Source organism: Electrona antarctica, assembly GCF_951216825.1.
Source record: "Electrona antarctica genome assembly, chromosome: 5".
Classification (NCBI taxonomy): Eukaryota; Metazoa; Chordata; class Actinopteri; order Myctophiformes; family Myctophidae; genus Electrona; species Electrona antarctica.
In genome coordinates, this window is record NC_136810.1 from 5,267,150 (window position 1) to 5,290,270 (window position 23,121).

The following is a 23,121-nucleotide window of genomic DNA, read 5'->3' on the forward strand; positions in this document are numbered from 1 at the left end:
CTTGGCAGCAGTAGCGTGTGTATTGATATGTAGGGGCAGACCTTGGTCTTGGTGCTTGGCAGCAGTAGCGTGTGTATTGATATGTAGGGGCAGACCTTGGTCTTGGTGCTTGGCAGCAGTAGCGTGTGTATTGATATGTAGGGGCAGACCTTGGTCTTGGTGTTTGGCAGCAGTAGCGTAACGTGTCTCAGCATGTTTGCACACTTCTAATGACAGCATGCTGCCGATCTGGACCAATCATAAGGCTGTTCTGACCATATGGTCTGATAAGTCTGTGGTATTAAGCCTCTGATACTAGACAAAGAGAGACCAAGACACAGAGGCCCCTATTAACCTTATTACTTAACTTACACAGAGGCCCCTATTAACCTTATTACTTAACTTACACAGAGGCCCCTATTAACCTTATTACTTAACTTACACAGAGGCCCCTATTAACCTTATTACTTAACTTACACAGAGGCCCCTATTAACCTTATAACTTAACTTACAGAGGCCCCTATTAACCTTATTACTTAACTTACACAGAGGCCCCTATTAACCTTATTACTTAACTTACCACGTGGAGGCGTGACCAATGCCATTTAGCTATTACGGTATGGATGCAGTTATTGGCGCTCTGTGCCATGGTGCTAAACGCGCTCTGTGCCATGGTGCTATACGTCAACATACATGACCCTGGATGTGCTCTGTGCCATGGTGCTATACGTCAACATACATGATCCTGAATTAGTGGGTGTGTTTGGGCGTTACTCAAAGATCAGTGCACTCTACAGATCAATGCGGTGCTATTGTCACGTTATCAGTCTGTTGCACACTTTTATTATGTAGGGATGTCCTAGTGTTTGCTGTTTTCTCTTGTTACTGTTTCCTGTCTTGTCTCACCTCCCTGTGATTACTAGTTTTCTCCTCCTGTGTCCTGTTAGTCTCCCAGCCTATCCCTGTGTTGATTGTTAGGTCTGTTCACCTGTGTATTGTTATCCTGTGTCTACTTAAACCCTCAGTTCCTTGTGTCCCCTGCCAGATCTTAAATGTTGTTATGGTGTTCTGTAAGTAGTGTTTCCAGTCCTATGTGTATTCTATGTTATCCTGAGTTTTGGGTTAATAAATCCCTCTGCATTTGACCTCCTGCCTTTGACCAGTCTGTTCTGCATTTGGGTCCTACATCTCCTGAGTCCCACCGTGACAGTAAGATCTGGCCAACATGGACCCAACAGAACTCCAGGACGTTGATGATGACCTACTAGCTATCAAGAGCTATGTGGACTCTGTTAAGAACACCTCCTGTGTTAAACAGCAGGAGACCGCTCTCAGGATGGCTCTTAAGGAGGTTTATTGTTTCATGAAGAAGAGACCAGACCTCGCAAGATTAGTGGATGGAACGGCCAGACAATTAACTTCCATATTAGCATCCTTGCTATCCAGCAAACATCTTCGGCCTGTTGGCCCCGAGCCAGCCACTCCTGTTTCCACTGATTCCCAGCCTTCTAGCCTTCAGTTGGCTTGTGACCAGCCTGCTCCAGCGGTACGGCTGGGGTTCATTAGTATGGAACCTGCCTGTCTTGACGCTGTGCTTCCTGAACCTGCCTGTCTTGGGTCTGCAAGGAGGAGGCGTGGTCGCCGTCGCTTCCGCCAGTGCAACTGGCTGCCCAGTGACGCCGAGATGCAGCCACCGCCGCCCAGCGACGCCGAGATGCGGCCACCGCCGCCCAGCAACGCTGAGATGCGGCCACCGCCGCCCAGCGACGCCGAGATGCGGCCACTGCCGCCCAGCGACGCCTCCGCACTGCCGCCGCAGTATAGCGACGCTGAGATGCTGCCGCACAGCGACGCCCAGATGCATCCGCCGCCACACAGCGACACGTTGCCGCCGCCACAGAGCGGCGCCAGGGCGCTGCCGGCGCAGCACACCGCTACAGAGGCTTCAATGTTGCTACCTGCGCCCTCAGCTGCTAATATCCTGCCTGAGCCCTTGTCCCCTGTCTTTGTGGACGGCCTGCCTATGCCCTCCTCAGCCGACGACCTGTCTGAAGCCCGGTCAGCTTTATTTGCTGGCACCCTTCTGGAACATTCTGAACTGCCACAGGTCGCACCACAGAGGTCTGTTCGTTTCCCTGACCCACAAACTGTTCCTAGCCCTCATGTTAACCCAGTGCCTAGCCCTGTCTTTGGTGTTCCTCCATTTGTCAGTTCCCCTGTTACTAAGGTTGCTAGCTCTCCTAGTTACCCTGCCCTGCCTACTAGTTGCTTGTCTTTATGTCTGCCTGTCTGTGTGTCTGCTTGTCTGTCTGCTAGTCTTTTCGTTTGTCAGACTACCCCCCGGTCCTCTAGCCTTATGTCTGACTTTTCTACTTATTTGACTTTATGTCAAATTACTTGTTTGTCTGCCTGTCTACCTATCTGTCAGGTCACTTGTCAGTTCCTTGGTTTGTCTTCCTTTTTGTCTGTCTGTCTGTCTATCTGTCTGTCAGCCTGTCTGACTGCGTGTCTGCCTGCATGTTTGTCTGTGTGTCTCCCTATCGGTTAGTATTTTGTTCCCCAGACGGTCCAGTTCCTTAACACTGTTAGTGTACCCCTTTGGCTTGCCCTGCCCCAAGCATGTGTTGTCCTGCCGATGCAGTATTTTTGTCCTACCATGCTTAAGGCCAGTCCATGTTTGAGCTTGTAGATCTGTTATTTAGCTGTTTTTGTCCTGCCAGTCCTATGTTTGTTTTGTGCCTGTTTCCCTCCTTTCCAACTCCCCTCCACCCACCCTGCTTGGTATTTTGATGTATTTTTGTTGTTGGGATGTTTGGTACCCATCCCTTGGGGGGGAGGTACTGTCATGATCTTACTGTGAACTGTGTACTGTTTACTAGAGATGCAACCGATCCGATATTATATCGGGATCGGCCTCCGATATGGCTTAATTAATGTATCGGAGATGATCGGTGACGCCACCGATCCACGTTCCGATTTAAAAAAAAGAAAAAAAAAAAAAAGTCTCGTCTGGTTCATCACAAATCCACGTTCAGATATATACATACAAAGGTCTCTAGTCTGTTTCATAAATAATAATATAATCACGCAATTGTGAGCCCATAACCAAACGTTTTAGCACATAATTATTATTATTATTATTATTACAATGTCTTTATTATCCGGATTCGTTGTTGCTCCACTGCTTCACAGCATGCCGTAAAGCAGACCTGTCGCGCATCGATCATGCCATGTGGGGAGCATAATAGAAGGAGGTGGGGAGGGTGAGTCAGTGAGTGGCGTACGGCAGCACTGTTTGTTTGGAGGAGGCGCAACAACAAGCCAGCAGCAGCATGTCGTTAGTTTGGAGATATTTCACCATAGAGACCCCAAAAAGCAACAAAGCTAAATGCAAATTATGTGAACTTATGGTTCCAAGGGGCGGACAAAGTATTGCCTCGTATAATACGAGCAATTTGTCAAGGCATCTAGAGAAAAAACACGCGAAAGAACACAAGGAGTTTGAGCAGGCTAAAGAAGAGAGACAACAGAAGCTCCCAGACGCCTTCAAAAAGCAAGACAAACTCCCAGATGACCACCCGAAGGCTAAAGCCATTACGGATAAGATACTCGCCTTCATCGTGCTCGATGATCAGCCTCTCTCGGTGGTGGACGATGTGGGTTTCCGCAGCCTAATCCAACATCTGGAGCCGAGGTACAAACTTATGTCTAGAACCTACATAACCGAAACTGCGTTACCAAAACTCCAGAACAAGGTGAAGTCGCGGTTGCTAGACCAGTTGAAACATGTTGAACACATGAGCTTTACAACCGACATATGGTCATCCGACGTTAGCCCAATGTCGCTCATTAGCCTCACAGTGCATTGGCTGAGTCATGATAACTACGCTTTCAACAGCGCGGTGCTACATGTGAAAAAGTGCAGGGGATCACACACCAGCGCTTTAATTAAAGATACCATGAGAGAGATGCTCGACAACTGGGAGATCCCGCTCTCTAAAGTACATGTTGTTTTGAGAGACAACGCCAGCAACATGAAGAAAGGGATGGACGAGGTGCCGGTTGCGAGTTTGGGCTGCTTGGCCCATACTTTGCAGCTAATTGTTAATGAGGGGCTTCTCTCCCAACGCAGTGTACACGATGCACTCGCAAATGGAAGAAGAATCGTGACACATTTCAAACATTCCCAAGTTGCCCAGTCTCGCTTAGAAGACATTCAGAGAGAGCTGAATCAGGATACAAAACGCCTACAGCAAGATGTCCAGACAAGATGGAACAGCTCTCTGTATATGATCCAAAGCCTTCTTGAACAGAAGAGAGCCCTCTGCTCATACCAAGCTGACTTCACCTTGCCTGCCGAACTGTCGACCAACGAGTGGTCATTGTTAGAAAAAACTTCTAAAGTACTGGCTCCATTCGAGGAGCTAACTAAAAAAATCAGCTCAGCGACCTCCACTGCAGCCGACGTGATCCCAGCCATCACCGTCTTGAAGAGACATCTCAGCCAGGAGACCATGGACGACAGCGGAATCAAAACAATGAAGCGTACCCTTCTGGAAGCTGTCAACAAAAGATTCGGCAGCATCGAAGGTGTATCCTACTACTCCGTGGCCACCTTAGTGGACCCACGCTACAAAGACAGGTAAGAAAGACAGCATGTAGTCCTATGCAATGATTTTAAATTACAATACATACCCTGTGTGCTGTTTTGTGTGTGATGTGATATGCATGCATTATACTAGATTTAGTGTGTGTGTGTGTGTGTGTGTGTGTGTGTGTGTGTGTGTGTGTGTGTGTGTGTGTGTGTGTGTGTGTGTGTGTGTGTGTGTGTGTGTGTGTGTGTGTGTGTGTGTGTGTGTGTACACTTGACTATAGTTGTGCTCATCATATTTTATTTTTGTGTCAGATTCTTCACAGGAGGTGGTGACACAGCCAAGAAAGCCAGGGATGTCCTTTTGGGAGAGATGAGGAAGATGGAGCGGCAGAAAACACTGAATGATGGAGCAGCAACTTCAGCTTCAACAGAGCCAGCATCTACTGAAGAAGCGTCAGCGTGTAAGTGTATATTTTATTTGTACATCTTTAGTTTAAATGTTCTGATGAAAAAATGGAGGACCCTGATGTAAACAAGTCTTTAGTGGGGTTTTTTTCTGGTTTTATCCATTTTGTATTGACCTGTACTTGAACTATACCCATTCTACAATCTGAATATATGTTTCAATCAATCAGCATCAACAGAGGAAGAGCCAGCAGACAAGGTGCCTCGCATGGAGGAAGAGGAAGCAGCCCATCCAAGTCAGAGCAGACCCAAGAAGAGAAGCTTGATGACTCTGTATGAGGACATTCTGAAGGAGCACGGTGATCCTGGAACAGGGAGTAATGGTGATGATGGTACTCTAGTTCAAATGCAAACATATTTGCACGAGCCAGCAATAATTCAAAAAGAGTCCCCTTTCCTGTTCTGGGAAAAAAACCATGATCGCTTTCCTGCAGTTGCTGCCATTGTATTAAAATTCCTCAGTGCACCTTCCACCTCAGTTGAAAGTGAGAGACTGTTTAGCACCACATCCAACATAGTGGATGAAAAGAGAAACCGCCTTACAGCAGAGAATGCAGAAATGCTCATTTTCCTCAAGAAAAACCTGCCAAAGTATTCTTAAGTGAGAGTATCCTGGTGTTAACAATCCAGGTCCTTAAGTTACCCTGATCTGATACCTGTGTTAACAAACCATGATGATATATGGTTTCCTTCTTTATAGCTGCTGCATTAAAACAGAGTGACAGGCCTACAGTATTAGTTTTATATTTACCATTTTGAGAAACAGTGCTATGCACATTGTTATAATTTTGTAGGTATACTGTTGTTTGTTGTTTTTTTGTATTTGCCACAGGCAGTAAGAATTTGCACTGCCAAGAACAGGTTTATTTGTTATAACCAGATACCTCAACAAGCCATGATGATATGTGGATTCCTGTACAGTCTTGGCTGCTGCCTGTAAGATTTGTTTTGTGTGTCTACAATTTTAAGAAGCAGCTATGCACATTGTTTTCATTTATTACAAATTGTAGGCATTTTCTTTTGGTGTTACAATATTGTATTTGTATTTGTTCTAACATACATAATGGCAACATAATGCCATTTTGATGAGGCACTTTAAAATAGTCACTTAAAGTGACTTAAGTTGCCAGTATTTGCACTGCCAGGCAGTCTACCTGATGTTCACAAGCCAGTTAAGTAAACCTATGCACATTCTAGGTATACAGCTATGTTTGTTGTGTCAACCCACTTTTTTGTATTTCCCATTGACAGTAAGAATTTGCACTGCCGAGAACAGTTTTTTGTTGTTAAAACCAGATACCTCAACAAGCCTTGATGATATGTGGATTCCTGATTTCCTGTACAGTCTTGGCTGCATTAAGTAACAGATCTGTTTTTTTTGTGTGTGTACAATTTTAAGAAGCAGCTATGCACATTGTTTTCTTTTATGACAAATTTTATTACATTTTATTTGTGTTACAATACTGTATTTGTTCTAACTTACTTATGGCACTTTAAAATTGTTACTTAAGTTGCCATTTAAGTATTTGCACTGCCAGGCTGATACCTGATGTTAACTTTACACAAGCCAGTGAAGTGAAGACACTGGTTTGGTTTCCTATTTGCCAATTAATAAATGGCTTATTGAAAGTTAATGCTTTTTTTTTAATTTGTTTTGCTATGTAGCCTACAGCAAATATCGGATATCGGGAGTGTATCGGGAATATCGGATATCGGGAGTGTATCGGGAAATTTCAAAAATTAATATATCGGATCGGATCGGAATTGAAAAATCAGTATCGTTGCATCTCTACTGTTTACCCTTATTTTGTAGTGATGTGTTCCTGTTTTGCCTAGTTGTTGCCTGTCTTGTCTCACCTCATCCCCTGTTACACACCTGTCTCCATTCTGTCATTAGCCTGCAGTTGCCTGATGACACTCACCTGTGTTTGTTTCTATCAGCCTGTAGTCTATAAGTACTGGACTCATTCTGCTCTCACACTGCCAGATCCAAGTTTGATGTTACTGTGTGTTCCTGCCTGTTTTGTCCTGCTGTTGCGTCCTGCTGTTGCCTCGTCACCATGTAAGCTGTTAAGTGTTCTTTGTCTAATAAATACTGGACTTTACCTGCCTGCCTGCTTGTTCTGCATCTGGGTCCCCAACCTGACACACACCGTGACACTATATTCCATGCGTTAAGAGGTGAGACCAGAAGAGAAAGAAACATCAAATTGAAAGGAGAAATGGAACGGAATCCCAATGCTTACATCATAAGCTGTAACCTTTGATTGCAGTAGAATAAAACCAACTGGATAAACTAATGGATTCGATCTTGTCCGCTTGTCACTAAAAACATACACAATGGACGTGTTTGAGGGAGACACTTTAGAAGAAGTGTCTGTGTCTGTATAGCATTCAACATTGTTGGATGCTAGATGTAAACAAAGGGTTTGTTTACATCTTGCCCCAATGCATTTCCAATGGAAGTCATATGGTTTGACACAACATTTGTGTTGTACGGCTTTCGGCTGTGTTTCGACTGCCCCCACCCCCTCATACAACAAAAATGTTGTGTCAAACCATGTGACTCCCATTGGAAATGAATTGCGAGCTTACATCGGTAAACAAGTCTCATGCATCAGCTATACATCAATCTGTTGTGAAGGTGTGAGTGAGGCCCTAGACTGCTCGTATGCGTGGCTGCAGCTGCCATGGGTGCATCTCAAACAGCGTGGCGACTTGTTTACAAACAAAACCTCGCAAGATGTCCCTGCGAGAGTTGGGAACGCCGGAGTACTGCTTCAGTATATCTTCAACCAAAATAGTAACTTTATGAATCTATCTTAAAAGACGAAAATAAAACCGCATGAGTTTTCCTGATGTCATAAACTGTCAGAATCAGCTTTGGTTTATGTGCTATAAAAGAGTGACTTTGAGAGCTGTTTCCCCGTTACAATGGAAGTCAATGAGCGAATATTTTTAATTTCTTAAATTGCTAATAAACAACACAACGGAGCGAAATAACTCATAGAATGTACTAGTTTGCCCATAATAAAAGGTAAGAAAACAACCCAAACCTCTCAAAAAGTGGTCTTGCCCTTTAATTAACATATGAACACTCAATGCGTAAAATACCCTGGCGAGTCTTAAGCCTTATGTGTTTGCGTTCAGTGGGACTTCATATGGATTACACATGGTGGCGTTATCACTGAATTAACGCCTAAGACCTGGAAATAAGAGACTCATAACAGGGAAAGAGAGAGAGAGAGAGAGTCATGCATGTTCACTTGGTCCCCTGACTGAGAACGGACATCAATTTAGCAGTCAAACTGCCATGTGCCCATGCACATGCACGCACGCACGCACACACGCACGCACACACACATGCACGCACCCGCACACACGCACCCGCACACACACCAGAGTTACTTGGAATGAGACAATGGCGAATCATCCAACAACAGATGGAGCAAATAACAAAAGGCAAACAACATTGTGTAAACAACATCGTCCACATAAAGCAAACACCATGTAATCACAGAGGATTCTTCCATTGTGATCCTCTAGTCTAAAGATTATTTTTGATGTGTTATTTAATTAAAATAGATGTTTTGTTTCTTTATAATCAATCAAATCAATTAGTTCAATAAACTATTACACCCCTTTTTTTATTCTTTATTTTATTTTTTCATTCCTATACAGGCCCAAGCATGCGTATGGACCTTAGAATATATATGAATAGAGACGGCACCCGGAGGAAACCCTGAGGCGCAATGGACATAGTGGCCGAATTTGGTATTGCAGCGCTGGGCCAAACACATGAACGCGCTGGTCCGTTGACTTTGCGCACGTTCATGATGACACGTGAACGCGGTTTCAGTGCAATGGCAGCGCGTTCATGTGTTTGGCCCAATCAATCCCAGAATGCACTCTGTTCCTACAAGGAAGGAGGAGTGAAATCGCCTCATGCGCTTTTGAGCAACTTAATGCAAGTGGATGGGAGGAGAACTCGGGTGACGTCTCTATTCATATATACTCTAAGGTATGGACGCATGACGGATGAACTGCAACACAAGGCCACACACCACACAAACACAGGTGTGTGTGAGTGTGCAAATCTCCAAGCCCTCGCTGCCCCGGCAGAGCACGCTGCTCTCTACATGTCGTTCATCAGTTTGAAGAGGCACTAAATTATGGTCTCAGCGTCGAAGACACCTGCTCTGTGTAATCAGTCATCCTCTGGATATGATGAGGCCCTTGTCTCTCCATCTCCCAGAATTGATTTAATAAGTGAACCTGGTGTGCATGGTCATCAACTTCTAAAGGATTCTATCAGTGGTTCTCAAGTATTTTCATGACAAGGGACCCCAAATGAATACGTATTTGACCGTAGACAGAGCTGCTATTTTTGGCTTAACCCATTCTGGGCGGGAACCCCTTTTGGTGTTTTAAACATTATGTTATAATTTAGCTATTGAAAAATAGCAGATCTACAAGCTCATAGCGCGCCACTCGTGGCGCGCTATGAGCTTGTAGGTCTTGTAGGTCTTGTAGAAAACTGGAGGATTTAGATTTTTTTTAAATTTCGAGGTCATGCCAAAATGGATTAAGTGATTGAACTGTTCCTCATTTTGCTGGAGACCCCCCACTGGAACCCCCTCAAGGACCACAAGGTCTTTGGACTCCACATTGAGAACCAGTGGATTATATCACCTGGTTCATGTAGCCTCTGTTTTTGAGGAGAGGCGACAAATAATTAGGGATGGGTCCGATTAATCGATTATCGTTAATAGGACCCGAAATCGATTATGAAAATTAATAATCGATAATCGGGAAATTATTCATTTTTTTTAAATGAAAATCTGTTGGAAAGGCAATATTGTCATCCAAACAGGACAGGGCTATAGGCCTACCAAAGTGTGCCTGGGATGTGTCTGTGTAGCTGCATGAGGAGTGTGAGTCATTGGTCCTCATTCACAACGGCGTTTACGCTCATAAAGTGACGTTACGTGAGCGGAGCGTGAGCGGACAGGCATTTACGTGGATTCCCACATTACGTGGGAATTCATGAACTTGAACGTGAACTTGACGGTGACGTGGGTTGGTCGGAAATTCCGTTAAAAGCTGCGCCAGCTCTCATGGTCGTGTACGGCTTGCGTAGATTTATTCAGAAGGCTTTAGTCTTCATGCTGACTCAATTAAAAGTCCCCAAATCTCAGATAAAATATGTAGACATGTGTCCAAAACATTGGTCAGCACATAAAAAAATGAGTCCCATACAGAAACTGCCCCTGCAAGCCCGACACCTTTTTATTTATTTATTAGGATATTTCTATAGCATGCGCGATTGCGCTGCTCACTTGACAGCTTTATACTCGCAGTGCAACGCGTTGTGAGCTTGTAGATCGGCTCTCGCGGACTCGCGCTGCATGTTAAAAAGCAAACTCACAATTATAATAAGAACATACACTTATCTGCATTCTGCACTGTACGAATCCAACGTTGTTTAGTGTAGTAATGTCTGCAGTATAGGCCTATTTAAATTGTTTCGTTATGGAGCTCCTTTGAGTCAGTCTGACTGTCGGTGTGTGTGTGTGGGCAACATTGTCTCATCATGATTACCTCACCTTCTGACGTTTGGCAAAATACTTCAATTACCTCAATTCTTGACGTATTTCGGAAAAATATTACGTCATGGCCTGACTTAAGTTTAAAAAGGTCACGCTCTGACGTTTTTTATTTTTGTCTAAAATAATCTGAAGCTATATTATTATTCATGTCATGTTAGAGCAGGTCTGAAATAAATGTCAGAGCTGATATCGACATATAAATATGAAATAAATGCTTAAACATGTCTAATGTTATAACCATTGGGTTAACCAATGCTAACTAACTGGCTAACAGAAATAGCAGATAAAGAAGTATTAACACTGATAGTTTGTAAAAAGTGTGTTTATGTTGGTCCGCCTAAATAATGTAGCTAACGGCTATCGTTGCGGCGTTGCCAGTTTCTGCGAGAGAAATAAGCAACCCGCCCGGTATATGAAAACAAGCCCAAGCCCCCCAAAAACGCAACCTGCAAGGCTGCAACTACCAATAAGCTCAAAGTCGCTTATAATAAGAGGACTTGGCAACCCTCGCTACAGGAAGTTGGTCCTACATGTTTTTATTATTATTTATATTCACCGAGTAGTGTCAAATGACTTAACTTCCTGTTGCGAGGGTTGCCAAGTCCTCTTATTATAAGCGACTTTGAGCTTATTGGTAGTTGCAGCCTTGCAGGTTGCGTTTTTGGGGGGCTTGTTTCTAAAGTTTCCAGTGATTTTCACACATTTCCTGGGACCCCATATCAGCCCCCATATCAGATTTGGACAAGATTTGTGTTGTTAATTGCTTGTAGATCGGCTATTTTCGCTTATTTTGGTCTTGTTTTCATATACCGGGCGGGTTGCTTATTTCTCTCGCAGAAACTGGCAACGCCGCAACGATAGCTGTAGCTAAACAAGTGCATTATCGCACTATATTACATATCGATGCGATCTGCGTTATTATGACCTTAATTTTCATGGCAGGTACATTCCAAAGCAACTAATAATAACCACGTTATGGTGACATAATGTTACAATGTTTACACTAAATTCGTTCGAGTCTTCTTCTTCTGCTATTGGAAATAGGAAGCCATTTCCGCATTTTCCACCAGTGCCCCCAGCTGGAACATTAGCATGAATTAGCTTTAGGCGGACCAAAATAAACACACTTTTTACAAACTATCAGTGTTAATACTTCTTTATCTGCTATTTCTGTTAGCCAGTTAGTAAAAGACTAGTATTATCTTCCAAAACGATGGTGTACAAAAAGGCGGATTTTAGCGGAATTTGCATACTTTAGCAGGGAAGCTGTTAGCATTGGTTAACCCAATGGTTATAACATTAGACATAGTGACATGTTTAAGCATTTATTTCATATTTATATGTCGATATCAGCTCTGACATTTATTTCAGACCTGCTCTAACATGACATGAATAATAATATAGCTTCAGATTATTTTAGACAGAAAAATAAAAAACGTCAGAGCGTGACCTTTTTACACTTAAGTCACGCCATGACGTATTATTTTTCCGAAATACGTCAAGAATTGAGGTAATTGAAGTATTTTGCCAAACGTCAGAAGGCGAGGTAAAATTATGACATGTGTGAGAATGTGTTGGTGTGGGGGGAAATTAGCCCTATATAAAAAATAGAAGACCACATTAGCCTATTTGAATGAATGGCATCAGCGTGTTTGAAAGTCGGCCAGACTATGATATGACTGGGCCAGTCAATAGTCATATCATAGTTTTAAGCCAGCTCACCTCCACTCGCGCTTGTTCACAAACATGACGGACAGACAAGAAAGGCTGTTGATGATGATTAGCCTATTATTACCACTGTAACTCGCTGATCAGCATGTTGACAGAGACTCAGCCAATTAAAGTTTCACGTAGGCCTAAATGCCTTTGCTGCAGCACCTATCTGCCTCCATTTGCGTCGTGGTATTAATTTATAATAATGTATATTGATCACAAGCAGACGCCACACAGAATAGCCAACTCTTACCTGCAGCTGAGTAAACATACGACGTAGTTGGATCGGATGAAATATAGCCTTTAGTCCAAATCCCACAAGAAAATATGTCCTGTGTCCATGCATGTCCATATATTTGCTTTCCAAATCCGACAGTGCAGGGCAGGGAATCAATCACCGCAGTAGACTAATCAATAGGGCCTTTTATCATTGCCGAGTTTTAATATAGCATTTGGTCGTGTGGTGAACAGTACAAATTAACTTCTTTCTCATTATGTGAAAGTAACTGTAACATCAGTTAACTTATTAACGTTCTGACATTTAACAAGGAGTGAAGCAATGCGTGCCAAGTTGGCAAGTTTCGTTTATAATTATATACATATAACTCGCGCTGTTTGCTTGAAGATCTGTCCGTGCAGAGACCCGCCTGTCAAAATTAACTGCTCTACAAGCTCATCGCGGCTGTTGTATATAATTTAAAACTTGGGAATCCTCTGTGCAGTCTATGATGACGTATTTCGATATTTCCTGTTGCCTTATATGGTCGTGGATGTTCCATCAAACCAGGCGACACCAGGCGAATTGCTTGGAAAAAATGCGAAAAGGATACACTCGGCGATACGCACAAATGAAGTGATTACAACTGGTTCCCTGAATAACACGGGACTTAACCGTAGCGTGATCGGACGGATTTTCCGCTATCTATACGCATGACCTTTACGCTTCCGTTACACTATGGCGTATTTCTCCTTTGTGAATGAGGACCACTGAGTGTGAGTGGAGATTGATTCCAATCAAGATACATGTTTGGAAGATTTAGCAGGTGTTGGGAATTTACCTAATCAGGCCTAGGCTGGGGTTGCTATGGTGATCAATTGGCTCAACACTGGTCCAGGGACCACCAGTGGTCCTCATTTAACACTAGCGCGTCGGAGCGGTCAGGCTGACCGATTTTGAAATTTTGAAGTGGATTTTCTTTGCCCATGAAGTCCTGAGAAAGTTCCCCTTGCATGACTTTTTCTAAATGTTCGATTCAAACCATCTCTGTTTTTTTTTTCATCTGAAACGTTTTGGAAATATGATTTTAGACATAATTCTACTAAAATGTCTGCTCTTTTGCGGTCCGTGGGACCGCTCTTAGAGCCCTCACCCTTTCTCCCCCACAAGCCGTGCTGTTCACACCTTCCTCCCGGCTGGAGACGGGCATTGTTCAAGCTAATGTGTCATTTGCATTCCAACCTACATGTGGAAGTCCACATGTAGGCAAACTTACATTACAAACTTACATAAACTAAATGTTGTTTTAGATGTTATATTTCTTATATGCGGTTTGCAGAAATAACGATGTCTGACTTTATTTCTCGAAACGGAAAAAGAAATATGTTGACTATACACACCATCTTTAGCATAATTATGTTGGAATAATAAAGTTTATAGCATTGTGACTATGTCGCGCATATTCATTTCATATATCAGCGCATCAAAAATATTTTTACTTTATTTTTCGGAGGGCACGCTAAACGAACAGTGTAAAAATGACATGAATCAATGACATGAATCATTCCAACGCGATAGACCTCCTTCCCTATAATGTATCCCCTCTATATAAAAATGACAATATATAACGCTAATGTCGTATTTATTTTATTGTCTCAATACAAAGATGGACAGTGTAATTGCTGCGCAAGGGTAATTAATTATAGTGACATGTGAGCGCTATATTGAATATATAGCGCTCAGAAAAAGAAAATATGGTGTGTTGACTGACTGGCGTATTGTTTCCACCTATATCTATTGAGCATAGCTAAATAAATACATGTTGACTATACACGCCATCTTTAGCATAATTATATGGGATAATAAAGTTTATAGCATTGTGACTGAGCTGTGCATGACATTTCCTGTTGGCTGTTTTCAATGAAATGACTTGTGTATAATATGAATAAATGCTACATCCTACATTTATTTTGTACCGTAGGCTATAGTTTTTGAACGAATATTACCATGTAGGCCTGAAATGTTTGGTGTTACATCACAAGCATGCATGTGTGACATCAAATCCTTTATACACATTTTTTGCATCGTAGTTGCAAGGTGACAAGAGCAGGAATGTGCAGAATGGCCCAATCAGAAATCCATTCGATTGTTATTGTGTTGATTGTGTTTGAACTATTGAATCAATCAGTATAAATAATTCTGCACATTCCTGCTCTTGTCACCTTGCGGGGAAACTCCCCCCATTATTTGTAATAGCCCAATCAGAAATCAATTGACATTTAAATTAGCCTATACAACTTTGATGCAGAAAATGTGTATAAAGTCACAGTCACTGGTCATTTCAGAAACATAACCGTCAGACGACATGATGAGAAGGACAAGAGAACGACGTTACACTGCAGCAGAAGCAGCCAACCTCCTTCAACGGCAGACTGCTTTCGGCGATGTAGACAGCGATGATGACGCACCGTTTGGGGATTTCGGAGGAGACGCACCACAGGCTGAAGTGTACTACCCGCCAGCTTCAGATAGTGAGTCTGAATGTGACACAGAGGACTTACCTGAAACGTCTCAGCCCGAGTCTACCACGACTGAGACAAGTAAAGATGGAACCATATGGTCATCTATGCAACCTGGGGCTGGCCGCGGCAGAGTGCCCATGCGTAATATCTTCGCAGCCAGACCAGGTCCCACTGCTTTTGCCAAGGTCAGAATCCACGACGAGCTGAGCAGTTTTCTGTGTATGTTTGACCCCAACATATTGGAAACCGTCAGAGACTGCACAGTGAAGTTTGCCCGCAGTGATGGACAGAATCAAGATTGGGATTTGTCTGTTACAGAACTGAAAGCATTCATCAGTGTGTTTTTCATTCGTGCGTTGACGACATGTGGTTATCCATTGAATCAACTGTGGGCCAACGAATGGGGAAATGAGATGGTAAAAGAAACAATGTCTCGTGACCGTTTCAAATCCATCATGCGCTACTTGCGATTTGATGACAAGGACACCAGACTCGCTCGCAAAGAAGCAGACAAGTTTGCGGCAATAACGGACATTTGGAATCAGTTCACAGACAACTGCAAATCTTGCTATGTGCCTGGAGTGAACATCACGGTGGATGAGCAGCTCTTCCCCTCAAAGGCAAGATGTGGGTTTACGCAATACATGGCCAATAAACCAGACAAGTTTGGAATTAAGTTCTGGATTGCTGCTGACCTGGACAGCAAATACTTCCTAAATGGATTTCCCTACCTTGGAAAGGGCCAGTACCGCAGCAGGTAATTTATTTTCCTCTAATAATAATAATAATCATGTATTTAAAATGTCATCAATGCCTATATGTATATATTTTGCGTTGTAATAACCATTACACCTTCTCCCTGTCATTTGCAGTGATGGCGTGCCGCTGTCTCAAGATGTTGTCCAGAGGCTGGTGGAACCATTCCTCGACAAAGGGCGGAACATCACAATGGATAACTTTTTCACTTCGATGAAGTTGGGGCAGTCTCTCCGAGCAAGAAACACAACGATACTTGGAACTGTGAACAGACAGAGGCGAGAGTTGCCTCCATGCGTACGTGGAAAAGAAAGGCTATTCCACACGCAACTGATGAAGAGCAATGATGCCACGCTCACCATCTACCAGAGCAAACCCAACAAAAACGTTTGCATCCTGAGCACCATGCACCGTTCCATCGGGATTGGTACAGACCCCAAAGAAAAGCCAGAGTCTGTAACTGATTACAACCACACCAAGTGGGGAGTGGACATTTTGGATCAGATGGCACGAAACTACAGCGTCAGAGTTGGCACCAGTCGCTGGCCAGTGGCTGTCTTTTACAACATGCTGGACCTGGCTGCCATCAATGCCTATGTATTGTTCAAACAGTGCTTGGACAAACCGCAGCTCACCAGGAGGGAGTTCCTACAGGACTTGGCACTACAGCTCCGTAAGGAACACATGGATGAAAAGGACTCTGCGTCAGTGCCACCACGCACACCTCGGCGCCAGCAGCGCAGCGCACTGCAGCCGCTGCCGACCACACCACAGAACCAGCCTACAACGCCAAGAGCTGCCAAGAGGGCCCAGAATGGTCGACAGACACCAGACACCCCTACCCCCAAGAAGAGAAGGCAGTGTCAGCTTGACGGATGTGGAAACAAGACGCTAATCAGCTGCCATAAATGTGACAAACGGGCGTGTGGAACATGCACTGGTACATTTACTATGACATGTGTCAAGTGTATCTAAGCGAAAGAAGAGAAAGACAACATTTTGTGTGCCATCCAGATAAATGTACAGAAACTAATGCCATAGGATGTTTTCCTGATTTTATGTCACACCTTGCATGCTTTATATTGTTATATTGTGTAACACTAAGAAACAATAAACATTCTTGAATTAACACAGACAGTATTCATGTCTGACTTTATTTCTCGAAACGGAAAAAGAAATATGGTGTGTGGTATTGTTTCCACCAAGCGCATAGCTCAATAGATATAAATACATGTTGACTATACACGCCATCTTTAGCATAATTATGTTATAATTTATGTTCATGGATCCAAGTAAACAGACATTGTTTTTTTTTACTACGGTACAAATTTGGTTGATTCAATACAGAAACGAGACGGTAAGATGCGCTGATATGAAATGCGCGACATAGGAACGTGGTATGGTACAGAAACTAGCTATAGCTAGCGCTATATTGAATATATAGCGCTCACATCGTCACTATAATTATAGTTTGGTAAACTGAAATGAAAAAGAAAATAACTTTTCTGCACGCGACCAGTGGAACTGACGCATCACGGCTCTCTTTTTTCTCTCTCCTTCCCTCTCTCGTGGAGAGGGAGAAAATATCCAAGTAACTGACGGTGAGGTATGCGGAAGTGCATTTTAGATAACGCTGTAGCACTATTTGTGGCGGTGATGCGTCACATGACTTGATCTATCCTATGGTGTATATATAAACCGTGCTGCTGCTACGGATCTCTCTGCTGGCACAATAAATCAAATATATATAAATGACATCGATCATAGGCGGCGGCTAGGCCAGGCTTAGCCTTCCCAACAATTATGCTGGGTATTTTTAAAATATATATAGGCTAATATGTGGCTAGCCGGCCGCTCCCAAACTCCCAACTCCTTTGTCTGTAGCCTAAACTTTTCTGATTTGCACGCACGCACGCACAGCTGTCGCGCATATTCATTTCATATATCAGCGCATCAAAAATATGGTGAAATATGGTGTGTTGACTGACTGGCGTATTGTTTCCACCTATCTATTGAGCATAGCTAAATAAATACATGTTGAAAAATAACTTTGAGTTGTCCTGTCGAGTTGAAACGCTGCCTTGAATTAGTTGGAATGTGACATTTAGAAGACAATGGCAAGTCGTCAACCCCCCGCCACGGGGGGAGAGGTGTGAAGAGATGCAGGGAGAGAGTGGCCAATGGAATTGCACGAAAAACACCGGTCAGCCTGACCGTTAGCCGTCATAGTAGTAGTGATTTTAATTCAGACATGCTAGTGTTAAAAGATGGAGTTAGTAACCAAATGGACCCTTATTAACTCTCAAGAGTTAAAATTATTGTTAAGCATCTACATCAGGTGTTCCCAAACTTTTTTGACTTAGGTACCCCTTGGGGGGAAGAATATTTTTATTTGTAGGGTTCATTAAAAAAAAGTCCCCCCCCCAACGATTAATCGATTAATCGTTAATATTGAATTATACAAATCGATTTTCATTTTGGACACATTTACACATCCCTGACATTAAAGTTGATGTGACAATACATTTGCTGGTGCTGTCAGAATGTGAGCTGGACATGGGGTCCTCTTGACCCCATGTTTTCGTCTTTATGGTGAGTTCTCTGGGCACAAATGTCCCGCTTGCACCATTAGTGCAATTTCAGTGACTTACTCTGAAGCAAGAGTCCACAGCATGTCAAGATATCTCACTAGGCAACCAACCATGTGATCTTTTTCTCTGGCAGTCGAGACCTCTTTCACCCGGCAAAACTTGTGTGTCTGTCTCTATATCTGGTGTGTTTATCAGTGCCAGTTTGGGGCGACCGAGAGTTGAGCCACAGCCATTGTTATGCTCAGTTAATTGGGCCTCTGGGTACAAGAAAAGGTCGAGGAATTCAAGACCACATAGATAAATAAACACAAGGCATTGAATTCCCACAGCATATCCCAATGCCAGCTCCAATCTTCTTTGTCTGGTCTATAGGCGGGCTTGTCTGAGGGGCTGATTGATTGGAGTGTTTTAGGGGGGGTTCTATAAACACCTCCACTCAATCAAACATCTTCCTCGATGCATGACTTTGTAAACTTATCCACAATGTGGTCCGCCGTGGCCCGTTCCTCTACATATAAATTGTTGTTTAAAGTGATGTTTTGTGACTGGGAGCAAAACAGCTCCCGGTTAATCAATATAGCACAAAATCAATCCAAGCCTCTGGTGAAATGCCACAGAACGGCTACAAAGCATTGCCAAGGTGGCGCCAAGGCCAAAGGTACGGGTGGGACGGTAGATGGGGGGAGAGTGGTGGGGGCTTACTTTCTGAATTCAACCACTTTATCCCTGACCTCCTATTCTGGGCATGTTCCTTTTCCTTATTGGCAAAAAATAATAACAACCCAACCCGTCCTATGGCTGCGCATAATGAGTTTGTAGATTCGGTTGTTTGGAAGAATTGAAAGATGTTGAAACGCTCTGAAAATTGGACTTCAGCGGTTTATTAATCACCAGTCACAGCACATTAAATCTGTGTTGAAGGAAGTGGAATAAAGACCAAACAAAAGCGCCCCCCCTGCTGCGCTGCACGGTGGATCAGATTTAATAACTCAGAAAGCTCCTCGGCGGGTGACGGGGCCCCTCGTGAGATGTACAACTTGTGTTCATTTATCAGACACGCAGGGAGGGAGCAGGTTGCATGAAAAGTGCTCTGGGACTGGGAGTCATGTTGTACCAGTGCAGGGCAGGGCAGCGGGGACATTTACCTGACAGCCACCGCCTCCCCTGATGGCACGTCTGGACTGCAAAGAGTCTGCCGTAATGGACATCAATAATGCAAAGCCTTGGTCTGCCCCATGACCACATAATAACATCACCGCTCCGCACGCTGCCATTACATCAATGCTGCACACGCTCTGCTCCCTGCTGACAGACACTTTTCACACCTTACCAATATATACAATATCTTCTCAACATATTCTCTCACCCAAGGCTGGACGACGACAGTGGTTGTCCTCGAACTTTATAATTCCGAGGATCGCCATAACTCTGAGTGTACACATGGAATCACATGGACCCGTTAAGGGTACATTTAGAACCCCCTCAATGAACCCTGATAGTTCCTATAGACCTCACTGTGAGAACCACTCTAGTACGGTGACAAGGTGACCAACATCCACCAGAACACTGGACAGAACACTGGACAGACACACTGGACAGACACACTGGACAGAACACTGGACAGACACACTGGGCAGAACACTGGACAGAACACTGGACAGAACACTGGACAGAACACTGGACAGTTGATGGATCAGGAACACCTGTCGTGTTGACGGGAAAATAAATGTCCCAACTAAATGTCTCAATGGTAACCACTGCAGATGTACTAGTTCTATTGTATTAATACAGGATTTTGGTTTGAATAACATTTTATTCATTAAAATAAGTTCTGGGCTGTAGGTCTAAATTATTGATTCATTTATAACATGGTTGAATTGGAAACACACTCTGCTGTTTAATGATGATAACCCAACTGCTATGCTACTTTTTATTTTTCGCAACATTTTAACATTGTTTTGGTTAAAAATAAGGATGAATAAGTGGTTTTAGTGTTTGTAAACACGCACAAAAGAACATATGCAATAATAGACACTCTAAGGCCAATAATAGACACTCTAAGGCCAAGGTTGGCCTGATATATCTCATATAACATACTGGATCCCTTGCCCTAAGGGGAGTGATAAAACTAAGAGTGATAAAAGGAGAGGGCAGTTGATGACCCCCTACTGCCCCCGAGGGCAGTATACACTTGTGCACTAAAGTGGCGGCTGGCAGTGATTTTGGGTGGGGGGGCTATAAGACATCCATTATACTATATGCTACTACCGGTAGTTCAACCTGCAGCAATAGCATCATATTCCAGATATCAAAGTACAGCAATGACACTACAGGCCTATGTACAGATAGCTGCTCTTACTGTCATTAATAATGACAGTACGCATGCACACACACACACACACACACACACACACACACACACAAGCGCAGAGACGAATCAAACACACACGCTCGCGCGCGCAACTGCCGCAAACGCCACCGACCAAAATGGAATAAAGATGCAAGCAACTTGCAAGGCACACACACATGCACGCACGCACGCGGCACCGAAAAAACACTAACACACGCACACAAACACAGCCCCTCTCTCCCTCTCTCTCTCTCTCTTCCCAACTCAATGAGAGCTCGAGCCACTTTCAATGTGATTAAACCAGCTATTATGTTTCTAACTTTGTGAGATGAATGAAGCTTCAAGCTAGCAGACCACAGTACCTGTCTGTGGGTCCGGTGTGAGATGAATGAAGCAGACCACCAGACCTGTCTGTGGGTCCGGTGTGAGATGAATGAAGCAGTCAGACCACCAGACCTGTCTGTGGGTCCGGTGTGAGATGAATGAAGCAGACCACAGTACCTGTCTGTGGGTCCGGTGTGAGATGAATGAAGCAGACCACTATACCTGTCTGTGGGTCCGGTGTGAGATGAATGAAGCAGACCACCTGTCTGTGGGTCCGGTGTGAGATGAATGAAGCAGACCACCTGTCTGTGGGTCCGGTGTGAGATGAATGAAGCAGTCAGACCACAGTACCTGTCTGTGGGTCCGGTGTGAGATGAATGAAGCAGACCACAGTACCTGTCTGTGGGTCCGGTGTGAGATGAATGAAGCAGTCAGACCACAATACCTGTCTGTGGGTCCGGTGTGAGATGAATGAAGCAGTCAGACCACAGTACCTGTCTGTGGGTCCGGTGTGAGATGAATGAAGCAGTCAGACCACAATACCTGTCTGTGGGTCCGGTGTGAGATGAATGAAGCAGTCAGACCACAGTACCTGTCTGTGGGTCCGGTGTGAGATGAATGAAGCAGACCACAGTACCTGTCTGTGGGTCCGGTGTGAGATGAATGAAGCAGACCACAGTACCTGTCTGTGGGTCCGGTGTGAGATGAATGAAGCAGACCACCATACCTGTCTGTGGGTCCGGTGTGCGGTCAGCTGTCTGTCTGCCCCAAATAGCAAGAATTTCAAACTCACAAAACGTATTTTGTCACCTTTCCTTTTGTTATATCCTAAATGGACGATATGCTCCCAGTCTCTTAACTTCATTTCCCCTCCACGGAAACGGCACAAAACGGATTATAAAGTAAATAATAAACTTATTTCATTTAAAATACTTCCACCCGCCATCATAAACAACCACACACGAGCAGGTGCTGTGATTGGTCAAAAGCCAATGACCTCACGGTCTGAGGCGGGCCTTAGGGCTGAGCACAGCCCTCTATTGGCTCTGGGGCTGAGAGATTTTAGCCCCAATGGCAAGTAAACCAAGCAGGCGTGTCTTGGCAGCTGTCAATCATTCAACGCAATGGAAGCCTTTTGGGCTGTAAAAAATCTGCCCATTTTGACCTATTTTGTGTTTTTCTTGTAACTATTTGATGCTGTTGCTGCTTTAGATTATACCAGAAAAAGCATCTATTCTAAAACATTGTAATAATAATTTCTCATCTTTACTCCATAAGATAGGGAGGGCTGAGCCCCACTTGCCCATTGATACGAGCACCCCTTAGTTGACCAATCAGCACAAGTTAACCCATTTAGACCTGAGGCCGATTCTAAAAAAAATGTTTTCTAAATAATAGACAATATTCTGAAAAACCTATGTTTCTGTATCAGGATCAAACATATATGTAATTGGCCACCGACCCCCATCTGAGTGAAAATGTGTTGTTCCAGTGACCTCCCAGAAGCAAAGATTTGAGTTAAAAAGCGTTCGCTGTGAAAGAATATATATTCAACGATTTGCGCCACATTTTCACGATCTTTCAAAAGTAGCAGATCTACAAGCTCGCTGAGCTGAGCTTGTAGATCTGCTCATTTATAATGGGTTAAACAAGTGTCACAGGCTGCATTTGCTGAACTGTCACTGCAAGTGGCCTCGCTGCAGAAGGACCTGCCATGTCAAACATGGACACAAACTGGCCGCCAAACGGATGCTGCAAATGGTCGCATCCGTTTTGCAACGCGACACGTTGTGAGCAAGGGGCCAGTGAGGCACTCCAACGTTGAAGCACTGGGCCCTAGTGGTAAGAGGAGGGACTACAGGCGGACCTGTGGATTCATGACCGGGAAACCCCGTGCAGCTGGGCTTTAACATTGAGCGCTCGGTTGCACTTCCGCATTGGACCACCAAAATGTGGTGGTCCAATGCGGAAGTAGACGTTTTGAGACGGTCCTTCCGGGTG

The 23,121-nt window shown here is 43.9% G+C and overlaps 1 protein-coding gene across 1 annotated transcript in view; it reads right to left on the minus strand.

Annotated features, from left to right (window-relative positions):
• Positions 1 to 21,984, minus strand: part of LOC306923243 (neural-cadherin-like) — a gene marked incomplete at its 3' end in the record, with an annotated part of 255,371 nt that extends 233,387 nt beyond the window's left edge. The window contains exon 1 of the mRNA XM_079501275.1: positions 21,848 to 21,984. The remainder of the gene's footprint in view (positions 1 to 21,847) is intronic.
• Positions 21,985 to 23,121: the final 1,137 nt, after the last annotated feature.